A 17,543-nucleotide genomic window follows, 5' to 3' on the forward strand; every position below is an offset into this window, starting at 1 on the left:
TTTCCCGGTGGCCGAAACTTGACTTCCAATATATAATTCTTTACCTCCGGACCATTCCGGAACTCCTTGTGACGTCCGGGATCTCATCCGGGACTCTGAACAACTTTCGGGTTTCCGCATACACATATCTCTACAACCCCAGCGTCACCGAACCTTAAGTGTGTAGACCCTACGGGTTCGGGAGACATGCAGACATGACCGAGACGCCTCTCCGGTCAATAACCAACAGTGGGATCTGGATACCCATGTTGGCTCCTACATGTTCCACTATGATCTCATCGGATGAACCACGATGTCGAGGACTCAATCAATCCCGTATACAATTCCCTTTGTCAATCGGTATGTTACTTGCCCGAGATTCGATCGTCGGTATCCCAATACCTTGTTCAATCTAATTACCGGCAAGTCTCTTTACTCGTACCACAATGCATGATCCCGTGGCTAACGCCTTAGTCACATAGAGCTCATTATGATGATGCATTACCGAGTGGGCCCAGAGATACCTCTCCGTCATAGGGAGTGACAAATCCCAGTCTCGATCCGTGCCAACCCAACAGATACTTTCGGAGATACCCGTAGTGCACCTTTATAGTCACCCAGTTACGTTGTGATGTTTGGCACACCCAAAGCACTCCTACGGTATCCGGGAGTTGCACGATCTCATGGTCTAAGGAAAAGATACTTGACATTGGAAAAGCTCTAGCAAACGAAACTACACGATCCTTTATGCTATGCTTAGGATTGGGTCTTGTCCATCACATCATTCTCCCAATGATGTGATCCCGTTATGAATGACATCCAATGCCCATAGTCAGGAAACCATGACTATCAGTTGATCAACGAGCTAGTCAACTAGAGGCTTACTAGGGACACGTTGTGGTCTATGTATTCACACATGTATTACGATTTCCGGACAATACAATTATAGCATGAACAATAGACAATTACCATGAACAAAGAAATATAATAATAACCATTTATTATTGCCTCTAGGGCATATTTCCAACAGTCTCCCACTTGCACTAGAGTCAATAATCTAGTTACATTGTGATGAATCGAACACCCATTGCGTCCTGGTGTTGATCATGTTTTGCCGTAGGGAGAGGTTTAGTCAACGGATCTGCTACATTCAGGTCCGTATGTACTTTACAAATATCTATGTCTCCATGTTGACCACTTTCACGAATGGAGTTGAAGCGACGCTTGATATGCCTGGTCTTCCTGTGAAACCTGGGCTCCTTCGCAAGGGCAATAGCTCCAGTGTTGTCACAGAAGAGAGTCATCGGGCCCGACGCATTGGGAATCACCCCTAGGTCGGTAATGAACTCCTTCATCCAGACTGCTTCCTGTGCTGCCTCCGAGGCTGCCATGTACTCCGCTCCACATGTAGATCCCACCACGACGCTTTGCTTGCAATTGCACCAGCTTACTGCTCCTCCATTCAAAATATACACGTATCCGGTTTGTGACTTTGAGTCATCCAGATCTGTGTCGAAGCTAGCATCGACGTAACCCTTTACGACGAGCTCTTCGTCACCTCCATAAACGAGAAACATATCCTTAGTACTTTTCAGGTACTTCAGGATATTCTTGACCGCTGTCCAGTGTTCCATGCCGGGATTACTTTGGTACCTTCCTACCAAACTTACGGCAAGGTTTACATCAGGTCTGGTACACAGCACGGCATACATAATAGACCCTATGGCCGAGGCATAGGGGATGACACTCATCTTTTCTCTGTCTTCTGCCGTGGTCGGGCATTGAGCCGTGCTCAATTGCACACCTTGCAATACAGGCAAGAACCCCTTCTTGGACTGATCCATATTGAACTTCTTCAATATCTTGTCAAGGTATGTACTCTGTGAAAGACCAATGAGGCGTCTTGATCTATCTCTATAGATCTTGATGCCTAATATATAAGCAGCTTCTCCAAGGTCCTTCAATTAAAAACACTTATTCAAATAGGCCTTTATACTTTCCAAGAATTCTATGTCATTTCCCATCAAAAGTATGTCATCCACATATAATAAGAGAAATGCTACAGAGCTCCCACATCACTTTCTTGTAAACACAGGCTTCTCCATAAGTCTGTGTAAACCCAAACGCTTTGATCATCTCATCAAAGTGAATGTTCCAACTCCGAGATGCTTGCACCAGCCCATAGATTGAGCGCTGGAGCTTGCATACTTTGTTAGCATTCTTAGGATCCACAAAACCTTCCGGCTGCATCATATACAACTCTTCCTTAAGGAGCCGTTAAGGAATGCCGTTTTGACGTCCATCTGCCATATCTCATAATCATAGTATGCGGCAATTGCTAACATGATTCGGACTGACTTCAGCTTCGCTACGGGTAAGAAGGTCTCATCGTAGTCAACCCCTTGAACTTGTCGATAACCCTTAGCGACAAGTCGAGCCTTATAGATGGTCACATTACCATCCGCGTCTGTCTTCTTCTTAAAGATCCATTTGTTTTCTATGGCTCGCCGATCATCGGGCAAGTCAGTCAAAGTCCATACTTCGTTTTCATACATGGATCCTATCTCAGATTTCATGGCTTCGAGCCATTTGTCGGAATCCGGGCCCGCCATCGCTTCTTCATAGTTCGAAGGTTCATCGTTGTCTAACAACATGATTTCCAGGACAGGGTTGCCGTACCACTCTGGTGCGGAACGTGTCCTTGTGGACCTACGAAGTTCAGTAGTAACTTGATCCGAAGATTCATGATCATCATCAATAACTTCCTCCCCAGTTGGTGTAGGCACGACAGGAACATTTTCCTGCGCTGCGCTACTTTCCGGTTCGGAAGGGGTGACTATCACCTCCTCAAGTTCCACTTTCCTCCCACTCAATTCTTTCGAGAGAAACTCCTTCTCTAGAAAGGACCCATTCTTGGCAACGAAGATCTTGCCTTCGGATCTGAGGTAGAAGGTATACTGTCGTGGAATTGTCACGGCAGATGTCCTCGAGCTAGGACTTAGTCGTGGAACCATCGCAGCTAGGAAGCTTGAAGGGGTTAATGTGGGACAAGGAACACAAGGGTTTATACTGGTTCGGCCCCTTACGGTGAAGGTAAAAGCCTACATCCAGTTTGAGGTGATATTGATTAGGGTTACGATTACCAGGGAGCTAAACTGCTACGCCCAGCTCTCGACGAGATTGTTGTCGCCCCTAAACTGCTGCCGGGTCGTCCCTTTATATAGGGAGGCTGACGCCCTGCAGCTCTCAGAGTCCCGGCCGGCTCATAAGAGTGTCCGGCTCGGACTCTTAACTATTTCTTGCCTTACACTACAAGTTCTGCCATAACAATGATTGTAACTACGGGCTTTAAGCCTCCGCCGGGTCTTAAGCCCATCTTTCGCCCACCGTCTTTAATCTTGGCGTCGGGCTTCTGGCAGTGACCATATGAGCAACCCGGCCCCTCCTGGCGGGTGACTCTAAGGTCTATATCCTCAACATTAGGCCCCAGATTGATTTGAGCCGGCTCATGTCAATCTTCCATTCCTTCGACAGAGAATCTCCGGCTTACAATTGTGTGAAGGCCATAACCCGGCATGACGTCATCCTCTGGACTCCGGATAATCCGCCGTGACGTCATCTTCCATTAAGCCCTTTTTTTACTCCGCCAGATCCGCAACGGATCCTTTCATTTATTGTCCTCCCGAAAATCGAGGCGTTTCGTGAGGAGATAACCACGCCGTGGTCTCCTTGAATCTCACGCCCACTTATGAACTTGCCTTATAAATAGGCCGGCCTGACGGGCTTCTCTGCCATCCTTCTTCCTCCTCGCGCCACTGCCTCTCTGCCTGAGCTCGCACTCCGCCGCCGTCGTCCCACCTCCGGTCTTCGTCAACCTTGGCCGCTGCATCACCCTGACTCAGACCAGACAAACGGCGGCGACCCCCGCACCTTTTCAGCTCCGGTAAGTCCTTACTACCTCGTAGAGTAGATCTACAGTAGGGTTCATCCATGTTCTTCGTGTTCGTCACCATTGCCCGCAAGTTTCGGTAGTTCTCCTAGTTACCGCCCCTGCTTGATCTTAGGCCCGCATAGAACTAGTGCGGTGGTTGTTTTAAGATCCATTTCACATGCAAGTATCCTTCCTTGTACTGCACAAGAACCTTGTTCGAACCCGAGAGCTCTCTCACTCTGGTTTCTAGGTCTAGAAATTTTTCCGTTTGCCCGACCATTTTGATCCAAAAAAGTTACTGCAATATGTGAAACCTGTTTGACCACACTTAGTAAAAACTGCAACCATTGAACCTTGGCGGCTTACAATTCCGGTTTAAAGAAACCACGCGCCGTAGAATCCTCCGGCTTAATGAAAACCATGTTTCGTAGAATCCTCCGGCTTAACTGTGGTAAGGCCGTAGATAATCAACTTATCCTGAATGCCCGTGCGGCTTAAATAACCCACTGTACCTGAGTATATATCATTAGTCCCCTTCATAAGCCGCCACCTTAGTTTGAACTGTAGATCTCCGGCTTATAATTAACCCGGACATTTTTTCCTTTTTGTCATAGACGACCAACTTTCGCCATGGCTCCCAAAGCTCCCAAAGCTCCCATCACTTGCAACTGGATGAGGTCCAATGTCACTAATGAGACACTAGCTGATTTTGTTAAGTTAGGATATCTGCCCAAGAAAGACATCATGTCCTACCGTGCCCCTGACCCGTCAGAAGAAAGGCCACAGCCAAAGGATGGGGAGGTAGTGATTTTTGCTGATCACATGAGCCGGGGCTTCGCACCGCCCGGCTCAAAGTTTTTTAGGGACGTGCTCAACTTCTTCGACTTGCAGCCTCAAGATATAGGACCCAACTCAGTGTCCAACATCTGCAATTTCCAAGTCTTCTGCGAGGTTTACCTGGGAGAAGAGCCTAGTCTGCTGCTCTTCAGAGAGCTTTTTTACTTAAACCGCCAAAATGAATGCGCCAATGGGCCAAGTCTGGAGTTAGGTGGTATCTCCATCCAGCGGCGTAGGGACTGCCTTTTCCCTTACGCAGAGCCGCCGAGCCACCCAAAGGACTTGAACATGACTTGGTTCTACTGCCAAGATACGTCCCCGGCTGATGAAAGCCCGCTGCCCGGCTTTCGCCCAACACGTCTGGAGCCGACTCACCCACTATCGGACAAGCTGAATCAAGCGGAGCGCCAGCCTCTGCTCCCCACTATTAACAAGATCAAAGCTCTCCTGGGCAATGGTCTGAACGGAATCGACCTGGTCCGGGTCTGGATCTCATGGCGGGTGATCCCATTGAGCCGCCGCCCCGGCTTAACGTGCGAGTACACAGGACGAAAGGATGACCCACAGAGACACAGCCGCAATGATCTTCCAGAAGACGTTGCAGAGGAGGAGACCAAGGCTCTTTTAAACGAGAGCCTGGCAGACTGCGGAAGGACCAGGTTAGCCCCCTTCTGCAAGACCAACCCAGCCCCAGCGGTAAGCCGCTGACTTTAACTTTTTATCTTCTTCTGTATATAACCTTCATCTGAACCATTTTAAGAATTCATCATTGTATTTTTCAGGCTGATGATAAGTTCTGGCGGGTCAAATATGACCATGAGGCGGCCAAGAAGGCCAGAAAGGCGAAAAAAGCCGCCAAGAAAGCCGCCCCTCGCGAAAAAGGAAGCAGGCCTACTGCTTCGGAGCTGATGCAATTAAGCGATAGCTCCGAGTCAGAGGTACCCCCTAATCCTTTAAGTTCTCGCTGTATTTGTTGTTTGTTGCTGCCCGCCTTATCAACACTTACTCATTGACAGGATGACACCGGCGCCAGTAACCCGGTGGTTGAAGAGGTAATGTCACTTTCCTCCGACTCGGAGCCCTTGCCACAGCTGAAAGTCCGAAGGGTAACCCGGAAAGTTAGCTTTTCACATCCTTTAGCTTATCAAGACCCTCAATTTATTTTGAAGCGACAGGTTCATGAAAGCCGGCGTCACACCCGGACCAACAAGGACACCGACCTCTCCGCCGGGTTACCCGATGCAACAAGGAAGCGCCGAACTGAGGTTTTTTCCCACTTATACCCTTTTCATCCGTTGGCGGGTGTTATCCGTCAGCCGCTCAATTCTTCTGACTCCAATTATCAGGAGACCTCCCCTTCTTCGGGCGACTCTATGCAGTCGACTCTTCCGACTTTCAAGACCGCGCCCGGGTAATAACAACCACTTCATATTGTACTTGTCCTTACTTACCCTTTGTATGCTTAACACTTCTGTCCTTTCAGTGTCGAGGCAAAACTCACCAAAAAAGCGAAGAAGACCAGATCAGCCGGAGTGCCGGATTCGCCTGACCCGGAGGTGACGGCTCAAGAACCACCAACTGCCTCCGCCCCCGAAGCCACCACTCCAATGGACACGACACCTGAGGCCACTGCCCCAACTACCAAGGCAACGACCGAAGCTTCGGTTAACCCGGAGGCCTCCGGCTCAGCTCCACCAGCAGACGACCCGGACGTGGTAATCACCCGGACGGAGTTTGTTGAGCCGGGGAGACCGACCGTGCTGGCCAAGTGCTCCACTAAGGGGGAGTTGCTGCAGCCCCACCAGGCGAATCTGGACCTCTCCAACTACACCAACTTGAGCATTGGAGAGCTCGTCTCTGGCTACATCAGCCAAGTACACAAGAGCCGGGACGCCGAGGTCGCCATGGTAAACCAGATCCAGCAAAAATCTGAGGTATCCTTCTGCTGTCTTCTTACTTACTGCATAGTTACCTTTGCCATGCTAGCCCCCAAGTCGACGACTTATGATTGCATATGTTGTAGACTTAGGTTCCGACTTACTCAATTGAGCCGGCAGTATGTAGAGAGATACGTTCAATGTGCATTAGCCCCCCAAGTGCCAAGTGTCTTTGCTTGGAAAACGCTTGGGACTTATATAATGACTATTAGTAACCCGGAAATGTGCGCAGGCTGTTGGCAAGAAACTAGAGGCGGACCTTGCGGACCTCAAGAGCCGGCTGAAGACGCAGGAGATGGAGACCCGGAAGGCAAACGCCAAGTTTGTATCCAGCATCGCCGCTCAAGAGAAGCTGAAGACAGAATTTGATGCTGAGCGGAAATCCTGGGCCGAAGAAAAGGCCGCACTGGTGACCTAGGCGGAACAGGCGGAGAAGACTCTCTCTGAGTAGACCGCCGAGCTCTCCGGCCTAAAGCGCCATCTTCGGTAAGTCGCCTCACCGGCTTTCATAAATGTTTAGAATGTTTTATATCTCATGATTCATCCTTGCAGCCGGCTTATCTGATTTTGTTAAACAGGCCCCAGGAGTGCCAACCTCAACCAGAGTGTGGTCACCAATCTAAAGGCCGTGTATACCCTGGTGGAGCAGCTCTACACCGGGTCACAGCGTGCCTTAGCCGTGGTGGCCCTATCCAACGATGTGCCGACTCACCTAGCAGAAGTCCTGCGCCGGCTCGCCGTCCTACCTCAGCGGATTCAAGAGCTGCGACGAGCTTCTGCGAGATCCGGAGCAATCGCCGCGCTGAGCCGGGCCAAGGCATTCCTGCCGGAGTTAGACCTGGTGGACATCGCCCTTGGCTATCCAAGCCTGAAGGAAGACGGCTCAGCGTTCGATCAGAAGGACTTCGCAGCGTGCGTGAAGGCTGTATGCCCGGTGGCCACCCTTATCGGGGACGACACAGATCTGACCAAGTACCAGCCGGGTTACAATGCGGAGAATCAGAGGATTCCAACCCCTCGCTATGAAGATCTGAGTCTAATTCCGCCGGCTCGTCAGCACACCTTTGCCCCAGAGATTGACCCGGCCGGATTAATTGACGAGGAAGCCCAATTCGAGGCGCTGAGCGGCATCGACTGGAAGTCGTCGACTTTCCAGACCCTGGAGACAACCGGCGGAGAAGGAAGGAATGAGCCGGAGACTTCCACCCAGCAAGCGTCTTAGCTTCTGCAGCCGGCTTACCGAACAATGCTCCACCCCTTTGGACTCAATGAGTCTTTGTAATAGAGTAGGATCAACATTTTTATCCTTGCCGTGCCATCGTGCACGCCTTGAATGCAGAAATCTGTTGAAGTTGTCTCTTTGATTTTTCTCCGGGTCATCATCAATTATTTGCTTTACTTAACCTCAAAAGAGGTGCCTTTAACTATCCTGCAGAAAAGGGCAAACCACAAGTCCCGAGGCGCCTTACCGGCCTGAGAGTCATAAGCTTTATATAACCCGGAATATGAATCAAAAAGACTTGTCTTCCATGATATCCTGAATATAGCCGTAAGAACATACTTAACGGCCTGCAATCATACTTCCGATTTAGATAACCCGGATAATAAACTTGGCACCGCAACTCCGGTTTACCTGCCTCATAACACTCATTGTGTTCAGCAGTACTGTAAACCAAATTTAAGCCGGCAAAGCGAGACCCGGCTGTACACATCTTGACATAATCAGAGAAAACTAGTGATAAAGCATAAGAACTTAGGGGCTTCCGGTTCGAATACGACCAGAGACCCGGCCCGAAGGGGTTAAGCTAAGATTCGGATACGATCATATAGCCCCCAACGGGTGTGGTGATGCCAATCAAAAGGGTACCGACAGCTATGTTCTCTTTGGTTTGAATACGACCCATGTTTGAACAGGAAGCCCCCAAGTGATTTTAAGAATTGTTTAACGACGCTGATTCGAATACGATCCACGTCGGTTCTCAAAGGGGTTAAACTATGATTCAAATATGACCAAAGGTAACCTCCCATGGAGCTCGGCACTTTGCCAATCAAATGTGTATCGACAACTATGTCCTCTTTGGTTCGAATACGACCTATGTTTGAACAGGAAGCCCCCAAGTGACCTTACTGCTTACGGCTAGATTCGAATACGATCATAAGCCGGATCCTCCTTCAAGTTATCACGTAATTTTACAATGAAAACAACATGTGCACATTTGGAGGAGAAAAAAGGACAGAGGTCCTGCTTTATTGCTTATCATAATATATACATAGTTTAGAGAAATATGTACGTTACGAGAACCGGTAGCTCAAGTGTAGTAAGGCCGAAGCTGAGCTATGTTCCACGGCTGACGGGTCTCCTCCTCCGACTTACGTGAATCTTTATGCTCCCGAATGTCAACGAGGTAATATGACCCGTTGTGCAAGTTCTTGCTGATCACAAAAGGTCCTTCCCAAGGCGGGGAGAGCTTGTGTGCATCTGTTTGATCCCGGATGAGCCGGACCACGAGATCGCCTTCCTGGAAGACCCGGGATTTGACCCGGCGGCTATGATAACGGCGCAGGTCTTGTTGGTAAATCGCTGAACGGGCTGCCCCCACATCACGTTGTTCGTCCAACAAGTCAAGAGCATCTTGACGCGCCTGTTCATTATCCGTCTCAACATAAGCCGCCACGCGAGGTGAGTCATGACGGATGTCACTGGGGAGGACTGCTTCTGCCCCATAAACCATGAAGAAAGGCGTGAAGCTGGTAGACCTGTTAGGAGTAGTGTTAATGCTCCATAACACGGAGGGCAGCTCCTCCACCCAACAACCCGGCGTCCATTGCAAAGGGACCAAAAGCCGGGGCTTGATACCCTTCAGAATCTCCTGATTAGCTGTCTCAGCTTGACCATTGGATTGAGGATGAGCCACTGAGGAAACATCAAGTCGGATGTGCTCTTGTTGACAAAACTCCTCCATGGCGCCTTTTGGAGAGATTGGTGCCATTGTTAGTTATATTGCTGTGTGGAAAACCAAAGCGAAAGATCACCTTTTTCATAAACTGAACCGTTGTGGCTGCATCACACTTGCTAACTGGCTCCGCTTCAACCCACTTGGTAAACTTGTCAACTGCCACCAAAAGGTGGGTCTTCTTATCCTTGGACCTTTTGAAAGGCCCAACCATATCAAGCCCCCAGACCGCAAAGGGCCAAGTAATCGGAATCATCCTCAGCTCCTGAGCCGGCACATGAGCCCGTCGTGAAAACCTCTGGCAACCATCACATTTACTGACCAAGTCCTCTGCATCAGCATGAGCCGTCATCCAATAAAAACCATGGCGAAAAGCCTTGGCCACAAGAGACTTTGAGCCGGCGTGATGGCCACAATCCCCTTCATGAATCTCACGCAAGATCTCTTGACCTTCCTCAGGGGAGACACAACGCTGAAACGCCCCTGTAACACTGCGGTGATGCAACTCTCCATCGATAACAATCATTGACTTAGCCCGCCGGGTTATCTGCCTGGCCAAAGTTTCATCCTCAGGCAACTCACCCCGGGTCATGTAAGCCAAATAGGGCATTTTCCAGTCCGGTATGATATGGAGAGCCGCCACCAGCCGTGCCTCCGGGTCAGGGACAGCCATGTCTTCCTCCGTAGGCAATTTAACAGAAGGGTTATACAGGACATCCAGGAAAGTATTGGGTGGCACCGGCTTTCGCTGAGAGCCGAGCCGGCTTAGAGCATCAGCCGCCTCATTTCTCCTGTGATCGATGTGCTCTACTTGGAAACCCTGAAAGTGCCCAGCAATGGCCTCAACCTCACGGCGATAAGCCGCCATGAGAGGGTCTTTGGAGTCCCACCTTCCTGATACTTGTTGAGCCACCAAGTCTGAGTCGCCAAAGCACCTTACTCGACTCAAATTCATCTCCTTAGCCACCCGAAGACCATGGAGCAAGGCTTCATACTCAGCCGCATTGTTAGTACAAGGAAACATCAATTGTATCACATAATGGAACTTGTCACCTTTGGGGGAAGCCAATACAACTCCAGCCCCGAGCCCTCCAACTGCTTGGACCCGTCAAAGTGGATAGTCCAATATGTGTTATCTGGCTTCTGCTCGGGCACTTGTGATTCTGTCCAATCATTGATGAAGTCCACCAAGGCCTGAGATTTAACAGCAGTGCGTGGCACGTACTTGAGACCATGAGGTCCGAGCTCGATAGCCCACTTAGCCACTCTCCCTGCGGCCTCTCTGTTTTGAATGATATCACCAACAGGGGCAGAGCTGACCACGGTTATGGGATGACCCTGGAAATAATGCTTAAGTTTCCGGCTCGCCATGAACACACCGTAAACAAGCTTCTGCCAATGCGTATATCGCTGCTTGGACTCAATGAGCACTTCGCTAACATAATAAACCGGCCGCTGAACCGGATGCTCCTTACCCTCCTCCTTGCGCTCCACCACCATAGCCACACTGACGGCTCGTGTGTTCGCCGCCACATATAATAATAATGGCTCTTTGTCAACCGGAGCAGCAAGGACTGGAGGCTCTGCCAGCTGCCTCTTCAAATCCTCAAAGGCAGTATTAGCTGCATCATTCCAGACAAAGTTATCAGTTTTCTTCATCAACTGATATAATGGCATGGCCTTCTCACCCAAACGGCTTATAAACCGGCTTAAAGCAGCTATGCGACCCGCCAAGCGCTGAACGTCATTTATACACGCCGGCATAGCCAGGGAGATGATGGCCTTGATCTTCTCCGGGTTTTCCTCAATGCCTCTGTCAGAAACCAAGAAACCCAAGAGTTTGCCTGCAGGAACACCAAAGACACACTTGGCTGGGTTAAGCATCATCTTGTAGACCCGGAGATTATCAAAGGTTTCTCTTAATTCATCTATCAGGTTTTCCTCTTTTATGGACTTCACCACAATATCGTCCACATAAGCGTGCACATTGCGCCCAATCTGTTTATGAAGACAGTTCTGTACACAACGCTGGTAAGTCGCCTGTGCACACTTGAGTCCAAAGGGCATAGACACATAGCAGAAGGCTCCAAAGGGAGTGATGAACGCCGTCTTCTCCTGGTCTTTAACTGCCATCTTAATCTGATGATATCCAGAGTAAGCATCCAAGAAACTTAAGCGCGCACAACCTGCCGTAGCATCAATGATTTGATCAATACGGGGGAGGGCAAAAGGATCAGCCGGACACGCCTTGTTTAAGTTCGTGTAGTCCACACACATCCGCCAGGTGCCGTTCTTCTTGAGTACAAGCACCGGGTTAGCTAACCACTCTGGGTGAAAGACTTCAACAATAAACCCGGCCGCCAAGAGCCGGGCCACTTCATCACCAATAGCTTTCCGCCTCTCTTCATTAAACCGCCGAAGGAACTGCCTGACCGGCTTAAATTTCGGATCAACATTGAGAGTGTGCTCAGCGAGTTCTCTAGGTACACCTGGCATGTCAGAAGGTTTCCATGCAAAGATGTCCCTATTCTCACGGATGAACTCGATGAGCGCGCTTTCCTATTTCGGGTCCAGATTGGCACTGATGCTGAACTATTGAGATGAATCTCCTGGGACGAAATCAACAAGTTTAGTCTCATCAGCCGACTTAAATTTCATCGCCGGCTCATGCTCCGTAGTCGGCTTTTTCAGAGAGGTCATATCTGTTGGGTCAACATTGTCTTTGTAAAACTTCAACTCCTCTGCCGCACAAATAGACTCTGCATAAGCTGCATCGCCTTCCTCGCATTCCAAGGCGACCTTCCGGCTGCCGTGAACCGTAATGGTCCCATTATGACCCGGCATCTTAAGCTGTAAATACACATAACACGGCCGCGCCATGAACTTGGCGTAAGCCGGCCGCCCAAAGATAGCATGGTACGGGCTTCTTATCTTAACCACCTCAAAGGTCAATTTCTCCACCCTGTAGTTGTTCTCATCTCCAAAGGCCACTTCCAACTCGATCTTGCCGACCGGATAAGCCGATTTACCAGGTACCACACCGTGGAAAACAGTGTTTGACTGGCGGAGGTCCTTATCAAATAGCCCCATACGGCGGAAAGTCTCATAATAGAGGATGTTAATACTGCTGCCTCCGTCCATAAGCACCTTAGTAAACTTATATCCTCCTACCTGAGGAGCCACCACCAATGCCAAGTGACCCGGATTATCGACCCGGGGAGGGTGATCTTCCCTACTCCACACTACGGGCTGCTCAGACCACCGTAAGTAGCGCGGAACTGCCGGCTCAACGGCATTCACAGCCCTCTTATGAAGCTTCTGATCTTGCTTACACAGACTGGTGGTAAACACATGATATTGCCCCCCGCTAAGTTGCTTTGGGTCTTATAACTCCCCTGCTGCTGTTGATGACCCTGGCCAGACTGCTGATTAAAGCCCCCTTGACCGTTCTGAGGACAGAAATTTGAGCCGCCGCCCGGGCCGTGAAAACCGCCGGCGCCTGAGCCGCCGCCCGGGCCATTGTAATTTTTAAAGGCCTTCATGATTGCAAAATCCTTCCACAGATGAGTCGCTGGCTTCTCTCTAGAGCCATGCCTCGGACAAGGTTCATTCAACAGCTGCTCCAGCGTCGGACCTGACCCGCCGCCTCGGGGAGGGGGCCTTCCCTTGCGTCTCTGGTTATTACCTTGTGAGCTGGCGTTGGCTACAAACTCTAGGCTGCCATCGGCCTTGCGCTTGCCTCCCCCTTGGTTTCCCGGGTTAAACTGAGGACCCTTGCCATTGCTGTTCTTCTTTCCCTTCCCCGTCCTTTCATCATCTGAAGGGGGATCCTTGGTACCATCAGAATCGGCGTACATGACAAGAGCCGCCATCAGTGTACCCATATCACTGCAGTCGCGCTTAAGACGCCCGAGTTTCATCTTCAGGGGCACAAAACGACAATTCTGCTCCAGCATTAAAACTGCAGAGCCGGCATCCATCTTGTCTGATGAGTGTATGATCTCCTTAACCCGGCGAACCCAATGTGTCTTAGACTCCCCCTCCTGCTGCTTACAGTTAGTCAAATCCACAATTGACATAGACTGCCTACAGGTATCTTTGAAGTTTTGGATGAACCGGGCTTTCAGCTCAGCCCAAGACCCGATGGAATTCGGTGGTAGCCCTTTTAACCAAGTGCGGGCGGTCCCATCCAACATCATGGTGAAGTATTTGGCCATTGCCGCCTCACTGACCTCTAGCATCTCCATAGCCATCTCATAACTCTCGATCCAGGCTGCAGGCTGTAAGTCTGCTATGTAATTAGGCACCTTCCTAGGGCCCTTGAAGTCCTTGGGTAGACGCTCATTGCGGATAGCTGGTACTAAGCAAGGGACACCCCCAGTCCTGGTGGGGATACCCACGTCGACGGAAGCCGTCGGATAAGCCGGGGGGGTCTGGTAAGCCGTCAATTGAGGCACTTGCTCCGCCTCTTGGCGCGCTCTGTCCTGGTCTGCTGCGTAAAAGGCTCCATTATGAGCCGGGCCATGGCCAGGAGGCGGGTCATGGCGTCGGACGTTACTTGAGCCGGTCGCTGAGACCATGTGTCTGCTATAACTCGGGCTCTGGCCTGGATGAGGGGTCGAGTGGATCCTGTCCCGGCTGTAGGAGTACGCCTCTTGCTGCGCCAGTGCTGTCTGAAGGAGTTCTCTGACCTGGCGGGTTTCAATAGCCGTCGGAGAGTCGCCGTCAACTGGGAGAGCCGCCAGCCGTGCTGCCGCAGCGACCATGTTCCCCAGCGGGTTATTATAATGACCCGGGGGCATGTACTGAGGCGGGGCAGGGTGCACCTGGGGAGGCCCCATCACTCGTGGTTGAACAGGGGCTCCAGATCCGGGCACTATGACCCCTGGCGGGTTACTAGACCCTGCACCTGGCGTGTTGAAGAGGTTGCGTGGATCATAAACCGGAGGGAGTCGAGATTGGGTCTTTTGATGCCTCCTTCTCATGACCTCATTGGACGCGTTCTGATCCATCGTGAGTTGGAAGGACTGCGCCTGGATCAGCTGAGTTTGGGTATCGAGAGCCGCCCTCTCTGCAGCCATCCGGATCCCTTCCGCTGCAAGTTCCTCCTTAGCTTTCACTAGATCCAATTTTAACTGTGCCACCGCCGCATCATGCTGAGCCTGATCTGCTGGGTCAACCGTGGCGGTTAACAGGACCGTCATCTTGTCCGTGAGATCCATCAGCACCTGAGCCGGAGAAGGCACCGGGTTTCCCGCTCCAGCAGCGGGGTTCTGAACAGGCTGCGTCACGGCCATAAAGACTCCAACCTCATTTGGCGGCTCAAACGGGTCCGGAATACTGTCACCATCGGAACAACCCATAAGCCTGCCATCTTGACGTTGATACAACGAGTTTGACTCATCGGTGGCCGACTCGCCGTCAGAGCCGGCGGCCGCCTCGTCACCAGACCCAGATAGATCAGAGGGCCCTCCATGGATACATCCCACAAGGGCGCGCCTTAAGGCAGGCCGGGCCCGGGCGGGTCGTGCACGTTGAGCCGTCTCGATGAGATCGGCGCAGAGATCCGGCTCAGGGCCCGGCTCACCAATCTTGCCGACGAAAACATGAATCCCGCCGAAGGGGACCCGGTACCCGTACTCAATTGAGCCAGCGTCGGGGCCCCAGTTTGCATCGTTGATGTAGAGCTTGCCGCGATGACTCTTGGTCATCCGGCACACAGCGTATCCCTTGAGCCCTTCGAAGCTGCCCTTCAAGAACTCAAATCCACCGTGCGCGGGCCCCACGCTGGGCGCCAACTGTCGCGGAATTGTCACGGCAGATGTCCTCGAGCTAGGACTTAGTCGTGGAACCATCGCAGCTAGGAAGCTTGAAGGGGTTAATGTGGGACAAGGAACACGACGGTTTATACTGGTTCGGCCCCTTACGGTGAAGGTAAAAGCCTACGTCCAGTTTGAGGTGATATTGATTAGGGTTATGATTACCAGGGAGATAAACTGCTACGCCCGGCTCTCGACGAGATAGTTGTCGCCCCTAAACTGCTGCCGGGTCGTCCCTTTATATAGGGAGGCTGGCGCCCTGCAGCTCTCAGAGTCCCGGCCGGCTCATAAGAGTGTCCAGCTCGGACTCTTAACTATTTCTTGCCTTACACTACAAGTTCTGCCATAACAATGATTGTAACTACGGGCTTTAAGCCCCCGCCGGGTCTTAAGCCCATCTTTGGCCCACCGTCTTTAATCTTGGCGTCGGGCTTCTGGCAATGACCATATGAGCAACCCGGCCCCTCCTGGCGGCTGACTCTAAGGTCTATATCCTCAACATATACCAAATAGTTTCCTTAGGGTATCCTATGAAGACACATTTTTCCGACTTGGGTTCGAGCTTTTCAGGTTGAAGTTTCTTGACATAAGCATCGCATCCCCAAACTTTTAGAAACGACAGCTTAGGTTTCTTCCCAAACCATAATTCATACGGTGTCGTCTCAACGGATTTTGACGGAGCCCTATTTAAAGTGAATGCGGCAGTCTCTAAAGCATAGCCCCAAAATGAGAGCGGTAAATCGGTAAGAGACATCATAGATCGCACCATATCCAATAGAGTGCGATTACGACGTTCGGACACACCATTTCTCTGAGGTGTTCCAGGCGGCGTGAGTTGTGAAACTATTCCACATTTCCTTAAGTGTGCACCAAACTCGTGAATTAAATATTCTCCACCACGATCTGATCGTAAGAATTTTATTTTTCTATCACGTTGATTCTCAACCTCACTCTGAAATTCCTTGAACTTTTCAAAGGTTTTAGACTTGTGTTTCATTAGGTAGACATACCCATATCTACTTAAATCATCAGTGAGAGTGAGAACATAACGATATCCTCCGCGAGCCTCAACACTCATTGGACCGCACGCATCGGTATGTATGATTTCCAATAAGTTGGTTGCTCGCTCCATTGTTCCGGACAACGGAGTCTTGGTCATCTTACCCAAGAGGCATGGTTCGCACGTGTCAAATGATTCGTAATCAAGAGACTCCAAAAGTCCATCTGCATGGAGCTTCTTCATGCGCTTGACACCAATGTGACCAAGGCGGCAGTGCCACAAGTATGTGAGACTATCGTTATCAACTTTACATCTTTTGGTATTCACACTATGAATATGTGTAACATCACGTTCGAGATTCATCAAAAATAAACCATTGACCAGCGGGGCATGACCATAAAACATATCTCTCAAATAAATAGAACAACCATTATTCTCGGATTTAAATGAGTAGCCATCTCGAATTAAAGAAGATCCAGATACAATGTTCATGCTCAAAGCTGGCACTAGATAACAATTATTGAGGTTTAAAACTAATCCCGTGGGTAGATGCAGAGGTAGCGTGCCGACGGCGATCACATCGACCTTGGAACCATTCCCGATGCGCATCGTCACCTCGTCCTTCGCCAGTCTCCGTTTATTCCGTAGTTCCTGTTTTTAGTTACAAATATGAGCAACCGCACCGGTATCAAATACCCAGGAGCTACTACGAGTACTGGTAAGGTACACATCAATTACATGTATATCACATATACCTTTGGTGTTGCCGGCCTTCTTGTCCGCTAAGTATTTGGGGCAGTTCCGCTTCCAGTGACCACTTCCCTTGCAATAAAAGCACTCAGTCTCGGGCTTGGGTCCATTCCTTGGCTTCTTCCCGGCAACTGGCTTACCGGGCGTGGCAACTCCCTTGCCGTCCTTCTTGAAGTTCTTCTTACCCTTGCCCTTCTTGAACTTAGTGGTTTTATTCACCATCAACACTTGATGTTCTTTTCTGATCTCCACCTCCGCTGATTTCAGCATTGAATATATCTCAGGAATGGTCTTTTCCATCCCCTGCATATTGAAGTTCATCACAAAGCTCTTGTA

This window comes from Triticum aestivum, chromosome 1D (assembly GCF_018294505.1).
Source record: "Triticum aestivum cultivar Chinese Spring chromosome 1D, IWGSC CS RefSeq v2.1, whole genome shotgun sequence".
Classification (NCBI taxonomy): Eukaryota; Viridiplantae; Streptophyta; class Magnoliopsida; order Poales; family Poaceae; genus Triticum; species Triticum aestivum.